A 16,672-nucleotide genomic window follows, 5' to 3' on the forward strand; every position below is an offset into this window, starting at 1 on the left:
AATGTCTGCCACGTACAAAATAAACAAAACGGGACCCAGGATCGACCCCTGAGGGACTCCGCAATTTACAGATTCATTTAAAGAGTAGTCTGTTAGTCCAGAATAATTACGAAGCCCAATTTTCTGCGAACGACCAGAGAGATAGCTATCAAACCATTTTACGGTTCCGACGTCGAAACCATAGTAAGCAAGTTTAGACAGCAATAGCGAAATATTTATAGTGTCGAAGGCACGGGAAACGTCTAGGACTTATTCAGTCAGTTACGTGGTCTTTCACTATCGGCCTCATCTGAGAATTCAAAGTCGCTCAACGAGCTATGGAGAGGGCTATGCTCGGAGTTTCTCTGCGTAATCAAATCAGAAATGAGGAGATCCGCAGATGAACTAAAGTCACCGACATATACTGTGTGCATATTTATTTGCGTTATTTGACATCTGTCACTCACAACAGCAATACAACGTAAAATGTCTCGCACATCGAAATCACAAAGGAAAACAATTGCACTACGAACGTTTACGTTCTACGTCTTTTTTTTAATTTTAGGGCTAGCCGGACACCACCTTTATGAATCGGTAGTCGTCTAAGTAACTCGATATGAATTTTTCATTTTTCTTTTAATAAAAATAAGGAAAAGGTGGATAATCAACTGTAAATATGGATATATTTATCGTCACCTAACAGACAACAAATTTGACACAGAAATAACATAAATAAACTTTAAAATAGATCCCCAGTTAGTTTAGATTTTGACGATGGGTGCGACCTACTCGGTCGGTGTATTAAATGCCTTGCGCGAAAACCATATAATTCTAGCTTTATTTAAATCGCAAATAAAAATTCATTATACGTCACAATTCGATACCTCAGTCTACGTGCCATCCAATCGTAATCGCTTGCTGTGACTATCGATTTGGGTTAGTTACATCTCTATACAGGATGTCCAGTAATTAATGGACAACCTTCTAACCATCGACAGGGCAGCTTAGGCTGGACCAGAAAATGCACTTATAGGTCTAGTAAAAGTTTCGTGGTTTTCGAGATAATCGCACTTTTGTCTTTTTTACTAGTTAGCACCATACTTCACTTTAAACACCATCTAGGCCATATCTTTATTTGTAGAAATGTAAATAGCATGTGTGATACCATTTTAGAATCAGTATTAGATAAACTATTTTTAAGAAAGTTGGCCACTCTGTTCTCCATACATTTTTTTTTTCACCACAAGCGACCAGACTTCTTGAAAATGTAATATATATATATATGGGCAGGCCACATTGCGCGCAGAGAAGATGGCCGATGGTGTCGAAAAGTGCTCGAGTGGAGACCACGGACTAGCAAGCGCAGCGTAGGACGTCCACCCACAAGATGGACAGACGACCTTGTTAAGGCCGTCGGAAGACGCTGGATGCGGGCGCTTCCGACCGGAATGGAGGTCCAAGGGGAAGGCCTATGTTCAGCAGTGGACGTCTTATGGCTGAGATGATCATGATGAGTCAGTTACAACTTAATTAAAAAATATATATATAATGTACTTAATAAAATGTAGGTACCATCGGTGCGCGAGTTTGACTCGCACTTCATTGAATTATTTTTTTGAAAACATTGTTTTTTTTTTCATTTATTTACATACAATATATATACAGTGGTACTACTAAACGAAATTAATAACTAGCTTAAATCTAAAATAGGCCCTTGAGGCATTGTACCAAGGATGCTGGCGGCATTTCCTCGCTGTATCGCAATGCTGATACGTTGTGCGAGGTAGCCGCCAGCTCTTCGGTCACCAGTTACGTCAACCAGACGCTTCGCGATTTCTGCGAACAACTTATGCGCGCTGGGACCCCATGGACCTAGAGTTTCAACACCAAATGGTACAAAATGGTACTCTCTACCGAGGCTCTTATATTTGTTACGTTTTAGAATTTCGGCGCTTTCCGCCGCTCCGCCCGCTTTTACAGTAGTCCGTTGGAGGTGGGACGGTGCCAGTGTGTCTACGCAGGTAGCATCCCACACCAACATCCGTCCCAAGCTCCAAGGAACTAAGGACACTCCATCGGGCCTCTTGCCATCATCTCTGATAATGCCAGTCGGCTCAAGAAGAGCAGGCACATTGATGGTGGCAAGAGACCGACGGAGTATGTCATTAAGCGACGCATGTCTCGAAAAACGGCCTGCACTTTTTTGACAAACATTGTTTCGTTAAAATTGTGTGATCATTAAAGTAGGTATAAGGGTCAAAAAGATCACTGTGTTATATCTTTCCTGTAGACATACACAAGAGTTAAGGGCTATAAAGGTTAATTTTCTTATTTAACCCTTATCCACGTGAAAAGGTCCTCCTTTTATTTAAAGAACTATGATAAAATCATTACTTACATGCCCACAAGCTGTTAACTATTGCCCACAGGAGAGAAAAATGTACTGTTCGCGCGAACACACTAGTTTTCTCTCCTGTGGGCAATAGTTAACAGCTTGTGGGCATGTAAGTAATGATTTTATCATAGTTCTCTAAATAAAAGGAGGAGCTTTTCACGTGGATAAGGGTTAAATAAGAAAATTAACCTTTATAGCCCTTAACTCTCGTGTATGTCTACAGGAAAGACATAACACAGTGATCTGTTTGACCCATAAAGTCGATAGGTATTGTAAACAATAATTTAGTAAGTTAGGCAACAAAAGTATTGGAAATTGTGATAATGAGACCCACCAAAACATTTTCATGTAAAATGTTGCCAAGACGAAACCATAAGGCTTGCACTGACAAAAAGTTATCAGAAATTTACTTTGAAACTGTTTTTTTTTGTTTTTAGAGCTTATAAATAAGTACTACTGATCAGTAACAACGTTTTAATTTCACGGCAGCGTTATTGAGTTAAAGGAATCTGTAAAGTAAAATTATTGATTAAGGTTAATAACCTTTATAAATAGAACCCTTAATTGACCGTCTCCTTTAAAATTGTTACTTTCCTTTAGGTACTTTAACTCGAACACGCTGCCATGAAATTAAAACGTTCTTTACTGATCAATAATAAGTACACATGTCTATATAAAAATAATAATTCTACATGAAATGATCAGAAATACGTAATGCAAAAAATACATACGTACATATACAATAAAAACTCTAAAACGTGACCATTTCCCGGTCTAGTTAAAATACTGCCATCATAAGATCATTATACTGTGACCCGTCTGCTATGTTTACCGTGCGCGGCGCGCGCTCACGATCTCGGCGAGCGGGTCGCGGGACGCGCGGGCGGGGCTTCACGTTTTGCCGCGCACCTCACCCCCTCAGATTCGTTGATGAGTCGAATCATATCGCCTTAAATGCATTTTTTTTTTGCAGATCAATTTTAAAAACGGCTGACCATTTAATTACTTCCCTTTTGAAAATCACGAATTTCATTATTCCGAGTTTACAAAAGATCGAATTTCTGAATTCCGAATTATTTTATTTCCGATCGGTCAGTGATTTTTCGGAATAGACAAATTCGGAAAAAATATTTTCATTTTTTTTTTAAATCGGAACTTTAAGCTTTCGTTCATATGACAATCGGATTTTAAGTATTCGGAAATAGCGCAGTCGTGATTTTCTTCTTTCGTGGTTTTCAAAGTCGTGATTTCGATATTTCGGACGTATAAAAAATCGTGATTATGAAAATCGAGGTTATGAAAGTCGGAAAAACATATTTCGGAATATTTGGGTGTTCCCATTTTATGGATGTTGAGCTGCGTCAGATATTAGTTAATAATAAAGACTGTCAAGTTCACTTTGAAATGTAATACAAATCCACGTTCCTCATTGGTTATTACTACACATCGGTAACTCGTGGCATTTAGGTAGCACTTAAAAGATTAGTGATGAGCACACATCGGTAACTCGTGGCATTTAGGTAGCAGGCACAGACTAGTGATGTGACAATGTTCTTCCTATACGAGTCGAGAAAAAGAAACCACTAAAAAACGGAAATTAATTAAACTAATCTTTTAAGTGCTACCTAAATGCCACGAGTTACCGATGTATAGTTATTACACTGATGCGAGTCCGCACACCTCTCTGTTATTAATCAATATAATCAAATATTATAAGGCAACAGACCTGATAATAAACCTAAATATAAGATACATACCGATATACCTTAGCGATATCCGGAGCAGCCAGCGGATGCACAAGCTGCATAAAATGTGAATACCGCCTTACTGTTACGGTGACGGACTAAGCTACAATTGTTATATTCTGTAATCTGTAATACCTACAACCTACTTCTGGCAAATCTAGCGAAAAAGAGAATACAGCTTACAGACGCTTGTTAAACGGTCCCATTATCATTATCTTGTCTCTGGTCGCACGTAAGTTATACGTAGGTATAGCATGATATAGAAACGAATCTTTTGTCAATGTGATGTGGTGTAATGGAGCCACGGCTGCGGCTTGCGTTACTCGTCACACATTTCATATTCTATATTCCCCTAGCTTTATTCTCTGCGATACTCTAGGGCCTAGAGTATCGCAGAGAATAAAGATATTTCATCGTGCTTGAACTGCGAGTCAATAATGTCGTACGAGAATTTGATGATTGGAGTGATATTGGTATAGTAGAGCTAATGTCAGGTGAACCTTTAAGCTTGGATTGGTGTATAGAAAACCTGTACCTATTAGTTCAACTATAATGTACCTACTCGACTTGTACTTCTTGGTAACGCACCGCTTGCGCTATCATGCACTATGTTACGCTAACTAATATACATATGACATCAAAAAATACCTGTTAGTTTAGTTGTACCTATTATGAAAATAAAATATACTCTTAGTTCGTTTACTGCATCGTATAGATCATTTCAGATTATTTAGTGGCTTAAAAATTCGAGTTGCACTCTATATTTTATCTTTTAAGAAAAGCGCGCGGAAACATAAGTTATAGTTTTGAGCTTTTAATGCGTTACTTATAGCGAAATAATGTTACGAAATCCTAGTTGTTTAAATTTGATTTATCAATCCGATATGATTTAGATTTCTAAGTATTTTTTTATATTTTTAACATAATATGTGATTCGATGTTAGTTTCGTTTAAAACTTAATAGCACCTATATGCAATATTTTAGGAAGATTATATTTATTTAATTTCAAAATTATCCTAGTCTATACAATTATAACGTTTAACTTCTGATTTCAGTCCTTTATATAGACTGGTCTCAGCTTTACTAAACTAAAATTTAGGTATATGTAACGGTAATACCTATTATGTACATTTTTACTGTTTCCCCAAAACACAGGCCAAAAATAATAATTTCAGTTTCAACATAGATTTTCGGCGAGTGTAATTTCAAATAACCAGAAGAATGGGACTCTAAGGCATGATCAAAATACAAATAGAAACAGCCGAATTTCCGTACCCTACTTTCATTTTCATTTCCTTTCCTAAGAGCTCCTTTCAAATTTCTTGTTTCTCATGGCGCGTGAACATTTTATAACTGTAAGTGGTTAATAAAGTTACATTACAAAGCTAAGTATCAGGTTTTTAGGTACTTGTATCGTAGGGACGCAATGATTAAATAATAAGCAATAACATAATTTAGTGTAGGTACCTTAAGTAGGTATATAAAAAGTAGACTAATATCTAATATTAAACGAAGTACGTACGTACAATATTGCTTGTTTCTTAGGTGAAGTGAATAGGTATATACCTAAGACGAAATTTTAACGTATTTATTTATTGAAAGAGGGAGGGGTAGTATGGCCAAGCGCGCACTACGATTTTTTGTCGTGCGATTGCGATAATTTTGTCGCAGAAATGCAACGTAAGTGTTTACATGTCAGTGAGCGCATATACGACAAAAAATTCACAGATTTCGTGCCTCACACGACTATCGAGCACATTGGAAATGAATCTACGGAATAATAATAATTTATTGACCCAAAAAAGAAAAACATAATAATAACAGCACAGGTACCTTCAGATCCACAGCGCAGGCTTCGTCATCATACAGATAGCTCATCCACCTCAGGTTTCGTCAAAATAAAATGTATACGTTCACATATGTCATCTGCAACATGCATCGTCAAATTTAAAAGGAAATTGGTCATTACAAAACACAAGCAAGCCATAAACCTATATCCTAATCCGGTAAGTACCCGGCACAAACGTCCCCAAAATACCAGCGGCGTTCCCGCGCTGAATAGCCAACGATATACGCTGGACCAGGTACGAACCAGACCTAGGATCGCAACCCCTATCCCGCATGCGTTTTCCCAGGTCCCTCACAAAAACCTTCGCCTCGGAACACCAAGGACCAGCCGACTCAACAGCGAGAGGGACAAAATCGTAAACCGGCTTCAAGTTTGAGTACTTGGCATGCTTCTGTCTCGCGGCGTTCTCCGCAGCCCCCCCAGCCGCACGTGTCGTCTGTGCAAGATGCGATGCAGCAAAGGTGCTCACACATGTAGCATCCCACAGCAGACTCCGACCTTTAGCCCAAGGAACAAGAGTGAGACCGTCTGGCCTCTTCCCGTCCGTCCGACTAAGACCCTGGGGTTCTAACATGCACGGCAGGTTAGCCGACACCATCGCTCTGCGCACAATATCATTAATGGCATGATGTCGAGGAAACCTACCAGCACACCGCGCACAACTCAATCCATGGTGCCCGTTTGCCTCCACCATCACCCCACAGACGCACAAATGAGGCTCGCACACAGTACACCCGAGCCTTAAAGCAGCACCAATCCTTAGGGAGTCGTTATCTAACAACGTCCCCAAGTGTGACGACGGCAAGGCGTGCAGCCACGCCCCAGACTCAGGTGCAACCACCGCTTTTAACCGAGCCAGCTCTACCCCCGAAGCGCCTTCCAGCAACCGCTCGTACATCTGACGGCATAAAACATCATCCCAAGACCTCTGAACCCCAAGGTCGTCAGGCCGCGTGTCGTCAGAACAGCGAACAGACCACTCATCCAATGCAGCACCCAGAAAAGGCATGTGAACATCACCCTCACTGATGGACAAAATGCGCGCAACCAGGCCCCGCGACGCATACGAGGAAGCAAGAAATGCTACAAGTCCCACGTCCTGCATGCGACGTACTCCCAAACCGCCATGTCGAATGGGAAGAGCAGCCTGACACCACTGAGATCCCTCAAACCTGACATTGAGCTTGCTTTGGAGTACCTGATCGAACTGTAATACAACCTGCATATGCATCCACGTCGGCGCCGTTCTCAAAGTGTATGTCACGCGTGGAATCGATAAACAGTTACGCAACAACACCAGAGACACATGCGCCGACAAATGCTGCAAGTGTTTCACAGATTCCGAAAGTGCCACGGTCTTCTCCTGGACCACCTGACTAACCCCTTCCGGAAAAATTGGCGCCCCAAGAAGCGACAGCGATGACCTCTCCACCAACCTCAAGCCGGGCAAAACCGCTTCAAAATCAGCCACTGACCCCCCCCCTATCCGGGCTGCAAAGAAACAATTCGCACTTCTCAGCATTTATTTGCAAACCAACGGCCGACAAAGCCTGCACAAGCTTCCGCACATCACCCAACACAACATCCGGCGCTCCACCCAACGTTCCATTATCCAAATACCAGACGTTTAAAGGAGAGGCTAATGATCGTATAACACCCTGTACGGCCAGGCAAAAAAGAAGAGGCCCCAACGGGTCCCCCTGCTGAGCACCCACCCGTGACGCAATCGGATTAGTGCCATAGAAGAGATTGCTCGGCGAGGAATAACACTGATGAAGGAAGGGATATAACGAAGGCACACGATCCTTAACCTCTCTCAAAATTACATCCCTCTCCACAGTATTGAAAGCGTTTCTAATATCTACTTTCAGAAGCACACTAGAAACATTTTCCTGAGCCATAGCAAAAGAACGCACCGCATGAATGGCTGCCTCACACCCCAAAGGCGTACCAAAGCCAACCTGAAATGGCTGAAGATATTTCGCCATCTCTTCCTTGACTGCACGACAAGCAAGCTTCGAAACAAGGCGCCGCAACGTGTTCCCAACAGCAATAGGCCTAATCCCACCATCCCTCTTCGCTAGAGCACACAACGATGCCCCATACAGATATGGACAAGCTTGAGGATTAACCATACCACGCAAAAGGAAGTTGCAGAGCCTTGTAAGAGATTCCAATAGTTTCCTCCCATTGTCACCTGCCGACAAAGAAGTTAGCTCTTTTAAATGCTGAGGGCGCAAACCATCCAACCCAGAAGCAGACCCATTATAAAAGGACCCCAAAGCGCCTACAACCTCCTCCTGTGTCACCGTCAGGAATGGACTAGACAGATCAGGGTCAGGGGGGAAATCCAACTGCCTCGAAGGTGACGGATGTTTTCCGACCAAAGCCTCCAACGTGTCTCCATTAGCCGGCGCGAGGGTGGAATCAGAGAACAAAAGACGGACTGCCCCTCTCAAATCCCCATCATGCACTTTCGCCTCAATAGTACGGTAAACCGAACTTGTCTTAAGACCAACTTCAGCTGGAAAGTACAGACAACAACTGTCAACATTCTCCTTAACCTTCGAAGTTAAAGACCCGTGATTAGCGCCCTCCGGAACCCTCAAAGCCGTGAAAGAAAAGGTGAGCAGCGAAAACCAATCTTTCAACTCATTATTGCTCAAACAATCTTGAATAATTCCACACAACTTTCCTGCGGCCAGATTCCTGGCCCCCCTCGGAACGTGCCGCAACACCCTAACATTCTTCTTCAGCTCGGCCAACTTTGTAATCTCAACATCGTTCCCCACTCCCGGCTCAAGCTCCTCACCAGTACTAGGCCTCACCTGCACACCAATCACATCCCTATGCACACGACTAATATGTACATTTAGGCCCCTAGGTACAACGTATTGTCTTGCAGCGCCAGGACAATATGGACACGCCTGAAGATTGGGGTTGCTCATGCTTGCTCAGTAACACACATTGGAATAATAAAACCCATATAATATAGCACAAAGTAATAAAATAAAATAAAAAGAAATAAAAAAACACAAAATTAGACAAAATGTCATAGATAAAAAAAAGCCATATGTCAGTAAAATCTGTACAAATTATTAAATAAGTCACGATACAATTCCTTAAAGATAATCATACAGAATTGTCAAATCATAAATACAGCACTAAAAATGATCCCACCCGATTTAAACTATTTTACACTCACAAAAGCAAAATTACGATACAATTTAATTGAATGAAAAAATAAAATCTAACGAAACCAAAAACAATATTAGTCAAAATTATATTAATAACAATAAATTATTCTAAAATTAAATGACATAAAAATTAATAAACAAAAAACAATCCAAAAAAAAAAAAAAAAACAAAAAAAAAGAAAAAAAAAAACAACAAAAAGTGTTCAGCGGGGCTCGAACCTGGCCCACCCGGAGCACAAAAGTTTAGTCAACCGCGAATACCGCGGGACCACCGGAACAGAGCGTGACCCGACGAAAATAGGGTACGATAATCGCCTACACTACAACCGCCGGCTGCTGACTTACTGTCGCGACTGGGCGCAACGGCGCGTCTCGGAGTGCAAGGGCGCAACTCGGAGCACGATGGCACACTCCGGAGCGCAGCGGCGCACTGTCGCGACTGGGCGCGATGGCGCGTCTTGGAGCGCAAAGGCGCAACTCGGGGAGCGATGGCACACTCCGGAGCGCGACGGCGCACTGTCGCGACTGGGCGCAACGGCGCGTCTCGGAGCGCCAAGGCACAACTCGGAGCACAAAGGAGCTAATCGGAGCGCGACGGCGCACCGTCGCGACTGGGCGCAACGGCGCGTCTCGGAGCGCCAAGGCGCAACTCGGTGCACAAAGGCGCTAATCGGAGCGCGACGGCGCACTGTCGCGACTGGGCGCAACGGCGCGTCTCGGAGCGCCAAGGCGCAACTCGGAGCACAAAGGCGCTAATCGGAGCGCGACGGCGCACTGTCGCGATTGGGCGCAACGGCGCGTCTCGGAGCGCCAAGGCGCAACTCGGAGCACAAAGGCGCTAATCGGAGCGCGACGGCGCACTGTCGCGACTGGGCGCAACGGCGCGTCTCGGAGCGCCAAGGCGCAACTCGGAGCGCAAAGGCGCAAATCGGAGCGCAACGGCGCACTGTCGCAACTGAGCGCAACGGCGCGTCTCGGAGCGCAATGGCGCGCTGTCGCAAAAAGGCGCAACTTTTCGGGAGCTACCAGTGGACGCGACCGCTCGGCTCCACTGATGGCGCACGATTTCCGATCTACGGAATTCGAAAAAATATTGTCGCTGAGCGACGAGAAAGTCTGGATAAGGAAAAAGTTACAAAATAAAACTACAACGTAGAATGATAATTATTTTATTCTTAGACTAACACAAGTATCCTGGACATAACGCATGTGAACAAACAAATTGCAAAATTTCCACACGCGTATCCAAGTTTGAATAATTGTCGCCGTGGCGCATAAGTATAGGTAGGTACATATTTCATTTTTCGATTAATAAGCAGGATATATTAATGTTCAAAGTACAAGAAAATTATTACACGGCAAATCCGTAGTCAACTCGAGAAGTGGTGATCGGCAGCGGCCCATTTGCTGCAAGATATGAAATTTTCTTGACAGCAGTTTGACGCGACGAGAGATGACCATAACAGCGTTTGTCTATGTTGCACCAAACCTGAGTTCCAATAGGTGTACTACCAGGGTTCAGCATCAGCTATCTTGGGTAATGCTCATCATGACGAATCGGGTGTCCAAAACAGCGTGTGCCTATGTTGCACCAAACCTGAGTTCCGCTAGGTACAACCAGGGTTCAGCATCAGCTCTATCTTGGGTACTACTCTCCTAAGTGCTCATCAAGACGAGTCGGATGACCAAAACAGCGTGTGCCTATGTTGCAACAAACCTGAGTTCCTTTAGGTACAGCCAGGGTTCAGCATCAGCTCTATCTTGGGTACTACTCTCCTAAGTGCCCATCGAGACGAGTCCGATGACCAAAACAGCGTGTGTTTATGTTGTATTAAACCCGAGCTCCACTAGGTACTGCCAGGGTTCAGCATCAGCTATCTGCTAGCAGCCGCCAGCAACATGCTGAGGTAAGACCATTTCGTGGCACTTTTTCTTTTTTATGTTCCCTCTCCCTCTCCCTCTCCCTCTCCCTCTCCCTCTCCCTCTCCCTCTCCCTCTCCCTCTCCCTCTCCCTCTCCCTCTCCCTCTCCCTCTCCCTCTCCCTCTCCCTCTCCCTCTCCCTCTCCCTCTCCCTCTCCCTCTCCCTCTCCCTCTCCCTCTCCCTCTCCCTCTCCCTCTCCCTCTCCCTCTCCCTCTCCCTCTCCCTCTCCCTCTCCCTCTCCCTCTCCCTCTCCCTCTCCCTCTCCCTCTCCCTCTCCCTCTCCCTCTCCCTCTCCCTCTCCCTCTCCCTCTCCCTCTCCCTCTCCCTCTCCCTCTCCCTCTCCCTCTCCCTCTCCCTCTCCCTCTCCCTCTCCCTCTCCCTCTCCCTCTCCCTCTCCCTCTCCCTCTCCCTCTCCCTCTCCCTCTCCCTCTCCCTCTCCCTCTCCCTCTCCCTCTCCCTCTCCCTCTCCCTCTCCCTCTCCCTCTCCCTCTCCCTCTCCCTCTCCCTCTCCCTCTCCCTCTCCCTCTCCCTCTCCCTCTCCCTCTCCCTCTCCCTCTCCCTCTCCCTCTCCCTCTCCCTCTCCCTCTCCCTCTCCCTCTCCCTCTCCCTCTCCCTCTCCCTCTCCCTCTCCCTCTCCCTCTCCCTCTCCCTCTCCCTCTCCCTCTCCCTCTCCCTCTCCCTCTCCCTCTCCCTCTCCCTCTCCCTCTCCCTCTCCCTCTCCCTCTCCCTCTCCCTCTCCCTCTCCCTCTCCCTCTCCCTCTCCCTCTCCCTCTCCCTCTCCCTCTCCCTCTCCCTCTCCCTCTCCCTCTCCCTCTCCCTCTCCCTCTCCCTCTCCCTCTCCTCTCCCTCTCCCTCTCCCTCTCCCTCTCCCTCTCCCTCTCCCTCTCCCTCTCCCTCTCCCTCTCCCTCTCCCTCTCCCTCTCCCTCTCCCTCTCCCTCTCCCTCTCCCTCTCCCTCTCCCTCTCCCTCTCCCTCTCCCTCTCCCTCTCCCTCTCCCTCTCCCTCTCCCTCTCCCTCTCCCTCTCCCTCTCCCTCTCCCTCTCCCTCTCCCTCTCCCTCTCCCTCTCCCTCTCCCTCTCCCTCTCCCTCTCCCTCTCCCTCTCCCTCTCCCTCTCCCTCTCCCTCTCCCTCTCCCTCTCCCTCTCCCTCTCCCTCTCCCTCTCCCTCTCCCTCTCCCTCTCCCTCTCCCTCTCCCTCTCCCTCTCCCTCTCCCTCTCCCTCTCCCTCTCCCTCTCCCTCTCCCTCTCCCTCTCCCTCTCCCTCTCCCTCTCCCTCTCCCTCTCCCTCTCCCTCTCCCTCTCTCTGCCTTTTTCTATTTCCACCACCACAACAATGCATAGATTGTCGAATAGTGCGTTATCTACGCCCGTCTCAAACAGGATAGTTAGAGTTAGACCAAGAAAAATCTGCAGCGATTTTGAAAGCCCACGCAGTGCAAGTGTTATTCTGCCGTCATAATCCCGATAACTCACAACAAACACCGATAACGAACTCTGCGAAACATGAAGTCATAAATGTCCTGTGAAAAATGTCGTTCTGACTTTTTGACTATTTTAAGGTTAGGCTACAGGGCAAACCCTTAGCCCGATCGTCTCTGTTTTAGGCTCAAATTGTAGCTGACTAAATTGTCCAGAGCCGTTTTTCTCAAATTTTTGATATCATTCTTCGTTTCCAAATTATCGAGCACCAAAATCACAAATTCGGAAAAAATTGTATTTTATTTTCACTATTTCGACCATAACTTTTTTTGTTTTTGACTTTCTCGAATAATTATTTTTGCACCTTACAGCTCTCGTGATTATGCGTCTTTTGAGCCTATTTTTTAATATCATATCTTCACAACTTTCCGAGATATAAGGGGATCGCACTTTTTCGTGGAATCGGACCGTATACTGGAGCGAACGAAAAGACATTTCCAATGTCAAAATATGTATTACAGCGCGATTCTAGAAGAGTGTCGCAAAAATAAAATCGTAGTACGCGCTTGGCCTATTTCATACTTTGTACGTTACGTACTCGTATTTCTGGGGCTATATATGCAAGATTTTCCGTAAATGTGCAAGCATGTATACGCTCCCAGCACTTTATGAGCGAGCCTTGGTTTACAGCGGAAATATTTACGTATACCGCCACTATTTTCTAAACCGTTTCCGCCGCACTAACAGCATTTCTCTAGGAAACAGCATTCAAACTTTGAAAATGAGATCAGGAATTTTTATTTATTTTTTACTTCGAAGATATACAAATGTCAAAGAACCACATTTTGACTGGTCCAAGTCCTAATAAAAGTGTAAATTTTTTGGGTGTCTTGAAGAGCCACAATAGCAAGTTGAAAGAGCCGCATGCGGCTCGCGAGCTGCGGATTGCCGAACTATGGATATTACCTACGACTAACATCACTGGACTATACTATGCTTAGGTACTTATTACTAGATCTGGGCATCTGGCAGCTGGTCATCGGTGGAGGTCAGAGTGACAAGACGCCTGAATTCAGTGATAAGGATAGCCAACAAACTGTCTGGTTTCGTTGCTTCCATTATCATATACCATTTTCCGTAGCTAGTTTTCCATATCTATCGATTTGTCACTATTAGTGGCAATGCATGATGCTCGTATCTTTTCAAATGTAAAAGTTAAAATACAGCGAGCAAAAAATTGATTTCTTTACATTACTTATTTTAGGTGCATTTTTAATTCGAATATTTGGGCGAGGCTTCTAATTTTTAACACTGACTTTTGATCCTGCGTTTAACTCTCTCGGGGGAAGCCATTATGTTGATGGCCTACCTACATAAAAATACATTTATACCAGAAAGGCAGAAATTTGATGAGGGTCCTTTCCTTATCCTTACCTTACGCCGGCTGAGCTTAAAATATGGATTTAATAACACGCTAAGCGTAAGCAATTGTAAAAAACAAGCTTTTACAGCATGATTGACTTACTGCTTGGTGCTTGTGTTGTAAGTTATTGACATCGATATTTGTGTGTTTGTAAGTTTGCCAACTATATTTTAACCACTTTTTGCGTCCAATCGCGCTATAATTTGTCGTATTTACTTACAAAAATTTAAAACTATTATCTTGTGATTACGGATCTGGTATAATAGTCAAATGGAACTCTATAATGTAACCTTATCGAGCTTAACTCCTTAAAGGATACTTACAAACTCGTCTAAATGAGTTTATGTGAATAGTTGATTGTGTAAACAATAAGTAGGACGGCGATAATTTTTTGTTATTTTTTGTTATCTTTCATAAAATGTAACTCTTGTTCAAACTACTAAGGTGATTTTTTTTCCTATAAGTAACTAAGAATTTAACTGTAGGTAACGTAGGAAACTAGCTTACACTATTTGTTTTCAGAGTTAACCATATAGAAAAATTTAAACCTTCGAGAGCAAATTGGTTCCACCATATCTACAAGATACGAAATAAGTACGGAATGGAGACTACGATGAAAGTGGAACGTTCTGCCTCGACGAGATATTGAAATCGCCTAGTGCGGTCTAAACAACGCAATATCCCCTCTAGTGCTCGCCTAAATGAATTTCCCGACCGAAATATGCTACTTCTGGGTTCTGGGTACATATTTGCGGAGGCCTAAGCTGAACTAAATATACTTTTTAAGGGGATAAAAAAGTCTTTATTGAGTTTTAAACAAAGAAGTAGAAGTATAGGAGGCGGGTTTTAAGTATCAATTTAATTTGGCGTTCCTTTAACCTAAATATGTTTTTGTTATGTAAATACCATTACAAGTTAATTTCAAATGTATGGGTACAATTCAATGTATGGGTACATGAATTAAAAAAAAACGTAGGTTAAAAATTTAAAAATAAAACGTTATACCGAATACCTTCTTTTTCTGTTGAGCTTTAAAGCGATTCTATTTTATTATTAACTCTATTGAACATTCATTATTACCTTAATCATCGCCTATATATGTAGGTACTGAATACACGGAGGATAATAAAATGATTTCAATAACACTCGCGCACTTGCTCATTAATGCGAGACAGTAATTCTCTCATAATCCATTTTAAGTGAGTTGATTCGACTATAAGTATTAAATTTTTAAAGGTATTCAATAGGTAGGTCTCAACTCGTATATCTCAAACGCAGCTAGGCCTTAAACTTCCCAATGCACACCCGAAAATTACATGCGTCGCCGATGCAAGCAATGTATGTTTTTCTGGGTGTCCCCGAAAAAGCACGAGCAACAAAGAACTACATATGGCAGAAATGAAAATGGGCCAATGGAGAGACCCGCATGGACTGGACACGATAAGAAAATACGAATAGGTACTTACCAATATCAAGGGGATCTTTAAGGGGGCAAATACGTCGTCCAAAAGATTTCATTAATGGTTATACTTAACAATGTAAGGTGTAGTAGGTTAAATTGCCTATTTTTGTATTTAAGCCATACGATAAAAAAAATAGGTAAATCAACACGTTTTACATACCTACATTTTTATATTGTAGGTTATGTAATTAATTGCTCATTTTAGATTTGGGATTATTCTTCACTTAATAATTTTAACTGTTGTAGTTGTGTAGTTTTAACTGTTTTAATTGTTACTTATAAAATATTGATTTGTATATACTAAGTATCAGTCAGGAGTTACTAATAATTACCTTGACCGTACCAGAATCTCTATATTTTCGAGAAACTCATTGCAATGAAGATAATTCATAGCTCATATTAAGGATGACTCACGCTAGACCGGGCCGTGCCCGGGTCGGGGTGTCCGACATGACATTTTCTATGATGGCTGATCGGTGATCACGTGGTACTTTCCATATAAAACGAAATGAAGCTCCGTGAGTCAACCTTTAGGCACCACTAAACTACTCCAACTAACCAGTTATTCGAACTACTCCAGTTAGGCCGTTGCAATCCTTACCATTCGACTACCAGTGGAGTGCGATCATAGAAATAAGTAATTGCATTAAGCAATAATTTAGAGACTTAGTTAAGATTGCCACAAATGACTGGGCTGCGGTAGATTTAATTCGCCCTTTCTGCAATTTATTGTTTCGGTTCGAGAGCGGTACTCTATAAATATGGAAATAGTGGGCCAATGCGGGTTCCGCATAAACCTAACTCCTAAAGTCAATAGAATCAAGGCGAGTAAGTAGGTTCTCGACTGCGCGTTTCAAGTGTAGGGCTGACACTTTACTTGGCCGTATTTGTGCAAAATGTAAAGGACAAAAAAACTCGGAAAATGGATTTTCTGGAAATGAAACCTATGTGGATTTTGTTTGCGTTTTTTCTAAGCCTACATGTAAAAAGCTTTTCTGAGAAATTATGAACAAATACAAATGTTTCTCGTTTCGTTTAGAATAGTAGGTACCTATAGAACATGGCTTTGCGTATATTTTTTGTCCACTTATACCTACTCTAAAAAGGGAACACAACAATTTTAAGGCATTTTTTTCCTTTTTTTATTACTGAGCAATGAGCATACAAATTAAGCTGTTGAACATGGAACAGCTTAATTTGTATGCTCATTGCTGGCAACCATAAATACCTACTCTTCGGTCTCTTCGTGAACCAACGAACTTAATTAAACGATACGCTTATT

The 16,672-nt window shown here is 43.2% G+C and overlaps 2 long non-coding RNA genes across 2 annotated transcripts in view; one reads left to right on the plus strand and one right to left on the minus strand.

Moving 5' to 3' along the window:
• The window catches only part of LOC134792135 (uncharacterized), a 688,366-nt gene that overhangs the window by 340,974 nt on the left and 330,720 nt on the right, over positions 1-16,672 (plus strand). The gene's annotated exons all lie outside the window — the stretch shown is intronic.
• LOC134792493 (uncharacterized) lies at positions 5,856-8,159 on the minus strand. The gene is made up of 3 exons (XR_010144434.1): positions 8,107-8,159; positions 7,921-8,042; positions 5,856-5,866 (listed from the first exon to the last, which is right to left on the minus strand). It is a non-coding gene; the product is annotated as an uncharacterized LOC134792493 (long non-coding RNA).

Source organism: Cydia splendana, chromosome 7 (genome assembly GCF_910591565.1).
Source record: "Cydia splendana chromosome 7, ilCydSple1.2, whole genome shotgun sequence".
NCBI lineage: Eukaryota > Metazoa > Arthropoda > Insecta > Lepidoptera > Tortricidae > Cydia > Cydia splendana.